Source organism: Montipora capricornis, chromosome 2 (genome assembly GCF_036669925.1).
Source record: "Montipora capricornis isolate CH-2021 chromosome 2, ASM3666992v2, whole genome shotgun sequence".
Taxonomy (NCBI): Eukaryota; Metazoa; Cnidaria; class Anthozoa; order Scleractinia; family Acroporidae; genus Montipora; species Montipora capricornis.
The window spans coordinates 6,584,244-6,591,743 of record NC_090884.1 but is presented as its reverse complement, the minus strand read 5'-3'; the positions used below and the strand labels follow the sequence as shown (position 1 = coordinate 6,591,743).

Below are 7,500 nucleotides of genomic sequence, written 5' to 3'. Positions count from 1 at the left end.
CTGTTGCAGTTGTTAAACTAATTTTTCAGGATTGTATTTAGCTCTACATTTCACAGATTTAAAGCTTTTTAAAGTTAAACTCACGGAAAGCATTGTTTTAATTGAACTGTAAAACCGTACCTACGTCTGTACGCCGTACGTTTCCACGTACTGCGGTCAAAGGGTTATATTTTTGAAACAAGCTACGTTGGTGCCAAAAAGCTCCAAAAGTTAATCAATCCTTTTTTGGATTTCATTTCTGCAATCAATCCAGTCCATCAATTTTATAACTAATTCTATCACATTAGACTTAACGCTACATACCCACAATGTTTCCATCCCGTGTTTGTGGATGACGTCTAGTTAGATTCAGCCAAATCCTCTGAACAAGGGTATATATGCCTCGAAAATAGCTCAGAAGGAACAAAGACAGGAGAACAAAGAAAATGGCAAATTCAGTTACCATGTTTGAGTCTTATCAGGCAGCCCGTCTACGTTAACGTACCTCCGAATAAAACTTACAAGAAGATATGTATAGTACAAGAAACTAAGGGATTCGGCGAGGAATTGTTAAAAATAGAAAAAATAGGAACATGTAGGAACGGGGAACGGGGAACGGGGAACGGGGAACAGAAGTCTGGGAACTAGTTTACAGCGGTGTTCAAAATGGATGACGAAACCAAGAGAGAGAATTTAACACAACACTGATATGAAAGCAAAGTTTTTGAGACTAGGTCCGCTGTTTGCTGCATTGGACTACGCGGTCGCTGTCATTTTAATATTGCCTATAGGCTCAGTCACTGGGCAAAGTATTTGTGGGTGAGTATTCGAAGTCAACGTTCCCGTAATGGTTGCTGCCATTTGTTTTGGCGCGGTGTCTGACACTTGCAGGATGCAGACTGCAAACTAACCCTAAATCACAATTATTGAAAGCTAACCGTTTTCAAACGAGTTCTTAGACTTAAATAATGTTTATCAGCGCTATTTGAAATGGGTGCTTAGACTTAAATAATGTTTATCAGTGCTATTTGTAGGCAGTCTGCAGTCTGCTATTGTCAGACACCGGTTTTGACGTTACTAAAAGCTGCATCATTTGGCAGAGTTCGCGTTCGTAGGTGCTTGTCCAAAATCGTTATCGGCAGACAGCAGCGGTTGCAGGTCGAATTAAATCAAATAAGGCAGTCTTTCAGGTAGCCTACGTGTAGCCGTACCCTATCTTTCATGCTATTTAATCAACTTATATAGTGGGTCCATAAAATAACCACAAAACAACGGGTGAACAGATTAAGCAAAGGTTTCCAAACTGACGCAATCAGCGAAAAAGATTGGAGAAAACAACTGTACTTGAAACTGAAAAATATAACTGAAATTTTGAATAGAAACTTCTTACTTCCTTTGTGAGGTATCTTGTCTGTTGTGTGGTTTTTGTGCCGCTTTAATTAAGTGATTTCTGGAAGTTTTTAGCGTCGGCGTTTTCCCTTTGTATCGTGTATACAGTTTGGAAACTCGATGAAGCAGTCAGAAAGCCGGATAAGCTACTGTAGTATTAAAATTCCTCCAAAAAGCTCAAATCGACTCGAATTTCCACTTAGACGAAGGATTGTAGTGCTGCTACATACTTCAGTCCTCGTAACCGGCCAAATTTCAACGAAAAGAATTGAAAAATCGCCGAAATTGGCTGATTTTGCCGTCCGGGGCGGCTTTATTCCAATTTTGCGTGCACGAAACGGTTATAAAACACCTTAAACGACCGCGCCCAAGTTCAAATTTATTACACACCGGGTATGCGACGACCTGCTACCTCATCGATGCTATCTGCTGATAATGATTTTGGAACACCCACAAACGTGAACTCTGCCAACTTTATCAAGAAACGTCAAACAAATTGTAGCTTCGAATACTCACCGAGAAATAGTGACTTAACTTGTAGGCATGCAGTATTGAAATGAAAGCGAGAAGTCCAACGACAGCAAACAGCGGCCCTAGTCTTAAAAACATTTTGCTTTCATACCAGTATTATATTTAAGCAATAGAGGACTTTTTCCTTGTTTACATAGCCTCATGTGAACACTCGGGGGAATTGGGATAATTCTCGACACTTATGCAAGCCGTTGACGCGAATCAAAACGCGCGTCTGACAACACATAACCAATCAAAATTCATGTGATGTCACATCCGTGTTGACATACTCTCATCTAAATACAGCTATTGACCAATCACAGTGCACGAACTATCCTAATTATTTTATAATATGTTATGTAAGATGTTAAATTCACTTCCTCTTATTTGGTTTGGTCAGCCATTTTGAATTCTTATGCAGATTACCCGCTGTAATTTTATTCCCAGACTCTGGTTTTCGGTTCCCGGTTCCGCGTTCCTGCCTTTACTTTTAGCTGTTGATTTTTCCCATGGATTAGGCAACAGCCAATCATATGGCATATGGCGAGAACTCCCTTTTTGATTGGGGAGACAACGATCAACTGGTCGGAAAAAAACTTGGTCGCCATACCGAAAATAAGGAAAGCTCAAGTTTGGTCCAGTTACAAACCGCGAAAGGAACTGTCTATACGAGTTTGAACTCCCCGTGCTCCGTGGACACGCTTAAACACACGCAACCTTCGCGAAGTGATATGATTCAAACCAAAATGGTGGAATAATGCTGTTGGTTTTGTCAACGAAAACAAGACTCTGTTTGAGAAACAAAAATTGCAACAGAATCGCGGCTTGTTTCAAAGCAATATTACGACGTTGATTCTAGTGAATGCGAAAGGTCTAGCGCAGAGGAATCCGTGTATTAATAGCGAAGAAGAAGAAATTAAAACGGAAAGCGAGATGGAGAGCGGGTAGTGAAAGACCAGCGAAAAGCTCCTGCTCCGATGATACTTCAGCAGATGAGAAGAGGAAAATGAAAAAATCGGACAGTACAGGGACGTCGAACTCGTCCACTTGCCGAAAGCCAAAGAAGAAGGCCCATAAGAAATCAACTGACAAGTAAATGGATGAAAATTCTTTCTGGGCAAGACTTAAGAGATGGAGGATTTATAAGAGGAAGAGAAGACCTGGACGTAAGAATAAGGGAGATGATAGAATCTGTTGACAAATTATCTCGAATGCTAGTACCCGTCCCGAGCAGTTTTTGAAAAAGCATTCATAAAATATTCAGTATTTTCCTCCAGGATAGCATCAAGAGACAAAAAAGGCTAGCCTTGCCCATGTGTGGTCGAAGAAATTTAGCAAATTCCGTGACAATGCGGCTTGAAGAAAACGGTACAACGATGAATACGTGTAAACCAGCAAGAAAAGTGTGCGGATATCGATGGAATGTCGATGAAATTTTCGTGTTATCATGCACTCACGAAGCAATGTACTATTCAACTGAAATGAAAATGGTAGACAAGACCCTTCTTCCTTCCGAAATGAAAGATCACCCGATCGCGTGAGTGAAGGAGGGCTGTATTTCTTGATGGAAGAATACATGGATTTTATTGCATTTGCCGATGAATGGCCCCTCTAGTCAACTGTCGAAAGGACGTCTCGAAGAAGTTCCTCTTCATTCCTCGGCGTTGTGTTTACATGAAACAGTGAAATCTTTGCTTTATTGAAATCTGCCCTAACTGCTGTTGGAATCAGCACAGAACCGTCAGTTTTTAAAAATATATACGAACAGTACAATTATTAAACAAAGTATACAGAACAAGGATGGAAGTTTTTCTCCAAGCAATGAAGGAAAAAGACCTGTTTAAGAAAAACAAAGTTGCTGACATTTATGTGTAACTGTGACAAGCTCAAGGGATTTTTGTTAAGATCCAAAGACAGGAAGAGTATGGAAAATTGGCGTCGAAACAATATTATTTTCAATGCTTTATTTTTTCCCAGTGCTGCCATGAACTGGTGGTATTCTACCAGCCACTTCGACTTGTTCTGGGAGCAGGCAGCATTTCACAAAACTTTGGACAGGCGGTTTGTGAAGTTTATGCTCGCCTCAAACTTATTTCATTACGTAACTGTCAATCAAATGGGAACTAATTTTTGCCATAGCTCTCGTTTGTTGTTTTGAAATGAGTCACTTCATAGTGCAAGGAAAAGCAATTCCAAGTTTCGGAAAAAATATTTAAAGGAGGTTAGAATGGGAAGGACCATCTCGAATAGGACAGGAACTGAGATACCTGAAACAAACCATTGCCAAAATTGTTGATAAGTTCGTTTGCAGAGGGATTATTGAAGCCAACAAAAAAAGGAAACAAAACTCGGTCACTGTGTACCGACGATTGGAGTATTTATATTGACTTCTGTAAACTAGCAAGCCCAGCGTTAATGGCAGTGAAGTCCAAAATAAACTGGCAAAGATTAACATTTGTTTAACCGAAATTTTACGTTCTTCACATGCGCATTTTGAAAAATGGCGGCCTCCAAACCTTATGCGCATGCTCAGTATCTAAAACTTGTACTCTTAGGGCCGATTTACACGGTAAGATTTTGTCGCATGCGACAATGGCTTACGACAGGCCCACGACATGATTTACGATTGTTTTGTACGTCTGCAAAAATGTCGTAGCATTTTAAAACATGTTTTAAAACGCTACGACAATCGTAAAGTCATGGCGTAGGCCTGTCGTGAGCTTGTCGCATGCAACAAAATCGTATCGTGTAAATCGGCCCTTAGTTGTTGTCGTCCGCCGATCTAAAGGTCCTTAAAAATAGACTTTTCCAGTATTTAGCAGCTTGCGCAGCTAGCTACTGATTCAAGGACATTGCATTTTTGATGAGTGTTCAGTGGCGAACATTTCACTGTGGTCTAACCGATCAAACTTCCTAATCTCGACAAGCTTCGCCACATTCCCCAAAAAGTTCAGCACAAATCCCAAATGCGAGTCCTTCTAAATTTTGGATCTTGATTGACATTTACGTAATGAAATTTGGGAATTTACTTTGCAAACTGCCTGTCCTGTGAAACACACTGGTTTCCTAGGTCTCGATTTTGGCAATAACACTGCTGCTCATCAGGCTTTTAGCCAGGATTTTGAAAGTGGGAGTCCAAATTTTTTGTGGCCCTAGGGGGGTCTGGGGGCATGCTCCCCCAGAAAATTTTGAAAAATTGAAGCCTCTTAGACGTTATTTCCGCGATTCTGACAGCTGTAAACGTCTTTAAATTTACCTATTACACCGCTGTTTTTTCCTTGATAATTTAACTAAGCTATCCTTTCCTCAACTTACCTTGTTTAACATTGAATTATATTTGGGATAGGAACTCCAGTTGTTATGAAGAGTGATTGAAATTTGAAGTTGTCAAGCCATGATTTACACGAAAGAACAGATATGCGTGGCTTTGTTGGTCGAACTGCATTCTGGTCTACAATCTTTAACTATTCACCTACTATTAGTATTCCTAAAGTAATTACGATGATTGCACATGTTATTACACCAAATGGCTATTTTGTTGTAATGCCTGCCAGATTTCGCTTGAACAGAGCAGAATACAATCAAGCGATTACAATAACATTTGTAGCCGCGAGATCGTCTTACCGAGTTGGAAGGCGCGTGATCTTTGACTCATGTCCTCATAAATAATTACCAAAGTGCGCATTTATTTATGGCAGCCGGCAAAGTAGCTTGGGGACGACTTGGTAAGTCAATATCACTGAACAGTGGCTTTGCCTGTGAACTTTGATTCATTTGATCAAAACAGAAAGGAAACTCGCTAAAAAAGTGTTCATATAGAAGAAAAATACGACAGCAGCACTAAAACAACTCTTGAGAGCAAAAAGAAATGTAACTTTTATTAATTTATAGACACTGTTTTGTTACATTAAGCACAGAAGTTCGTAAATGGCCGCCCAAAACAGGCCGTCGAAAATCTCCCATTTCTGAGAACTGGCCGTCCTTTGGACGGCTGGACGGCCGCCTGGCTAAAAGCCTGCTGCTCATCATAGGTGGAAAACTCCAGCTCATCTTCAGAAATTTCAAAAGCATCCTTGGTATCCAGGTTTACTGTCTGATCTTCAAATGCATTGTCATGTAGTGTATTCCCTTCCACAATGGCATTAACAATTGCCACTTTCCACTGAGATGTTAATGAAGTGGAAACCATCCACAAAGCGAGTTGGGGCCCCAAACAATACATATTAAACTACACAAGGTACTTCCATGGCAGCCACCAAACTCTGATTGACATAAAGCTCTCCAGAAAGTGTAAACTGGTAAATGGGCAATCCAAAGCAGTCTGCCTCTAGATCTCTTACAGCATCTGCATCAGGGCTTAAGGTGGATGATGAAAATACAGTTGCTGTATTCCCAGGGGTATCATTTTGGTTTCTTGTCTGTAGCCCTTGTCAGAGTCAGTGACACATGGTACTTCTGTTCTGGCTTTCTCATGGGCAAGGCCACTAAGTTCCATACTAGTTGAGTTCTGAGAGGTGTTCTCCTGCTCCAAATGGACCATTTTTGAATTCTCACTACTGGGCTGAATCTAGCATTAGCCTCCATTTGTTAGCCTCCAGTTGTTGATCGCTTCAGTGCTGTAACATTGTCTGGCTTTTCTAGCAGGGATGGTGAAGTGAAGGTGAGATCACTAGCCTCAACGTCGTTCCCAGGGTGGAGAAAAGCCCTGGGAACAAGGTTACACTTTCCGCCCATCAATATGGCCCATGTTGAGATTCGCTTAGACACCACACGTGCGTGTGGATTGAGTTTGTTACTCTGCTCCCAAGAGGTTTTCTCTTGGTACTCTGGTTTTCCCTTCTCGTCATTACCAACATTAAGTTGATTGGATGCGCTTTAGCCTGTGTAGGAAGTGCAAGGGGAGAGGGACGTGAAGTGAGTGACCAAGCCGCACGGAAAAGGGAACTGGGGAGGGAGTGCGGCTTGGTCACTTGCTTCGCGTTCCTTTCCCCTTGTGCTTGCTACGCAGGCTACAATCTTGGACAGAATAAAATGGAACAGAAATTCCCCCTTCTCCTTAAGACAAGGATGAAGTCGTGTGAAGGCCAAAACGTGCCATTTTCCCATCATTGATTTTGGGGGGAGGGGTGGTCTCAATTTTTCATTTACGGAGGCTCAAAAGGGTTTTTAGCTGAGCGCACGCGCGTGTAAGCCACGCACGCAATATGTAAGCTGCTTGCGCCAGCTCATGATTCAAAAAGGTCACCAGAAGTAAACAAATAGCGCTAATTTCACTCACCTTTCTCCTATTCCTATATATAAGGAATATAAATAGACATCTATTCACGAAAACCAAAAAATTCTATACAAACGGTTTAATGGTCGCTTAAATCCGTTTGTGTTCGCCTGTAGCTCCACTCTCGCGCGGACTCGAATGAGTGGGTGACGCATGTGTAAATGCTGATCTTGTAACCCCCTAATTTTTCCTGATTTTGCAACTGTACTTTTTTATATCTCTGCTTCCGGAAGGTGAATATTTTTTTATTTTTTTCATGTTAGCTTAGATTAATTTAAAACGTTTGTCTTTCAAATTAAAAAAAAGCTCTGTAGGTGAAAAAAGAAAAGTTAGAGACACATTTTCAG

General features: G+C 41.0%; 1 long non-coding RNA gene across 1 annotated transcript; it reads right to left on the bottom strand.

Moving 5' to 3' along the window:
* Window positions 1-3,047: 3,047 nt before the first annotated feature.
* LOC138038636 (uncharacterized) lies at window positions 3,048-7,021 on the bottom strand. The gene is made up of 2 exons (XR_011130272.1): window positions 5,894-7,021; window positions 3,048-4,969 (listed from the first exon to the last, which is right to left on the bottom strand). It is a non-coding gene; the product is annotated as an uncharacterized lncRNA (long non-coding RNA).
* Between the last annotated feature and the right edge of the window lie 479 nt (window positions 7,022-7,500).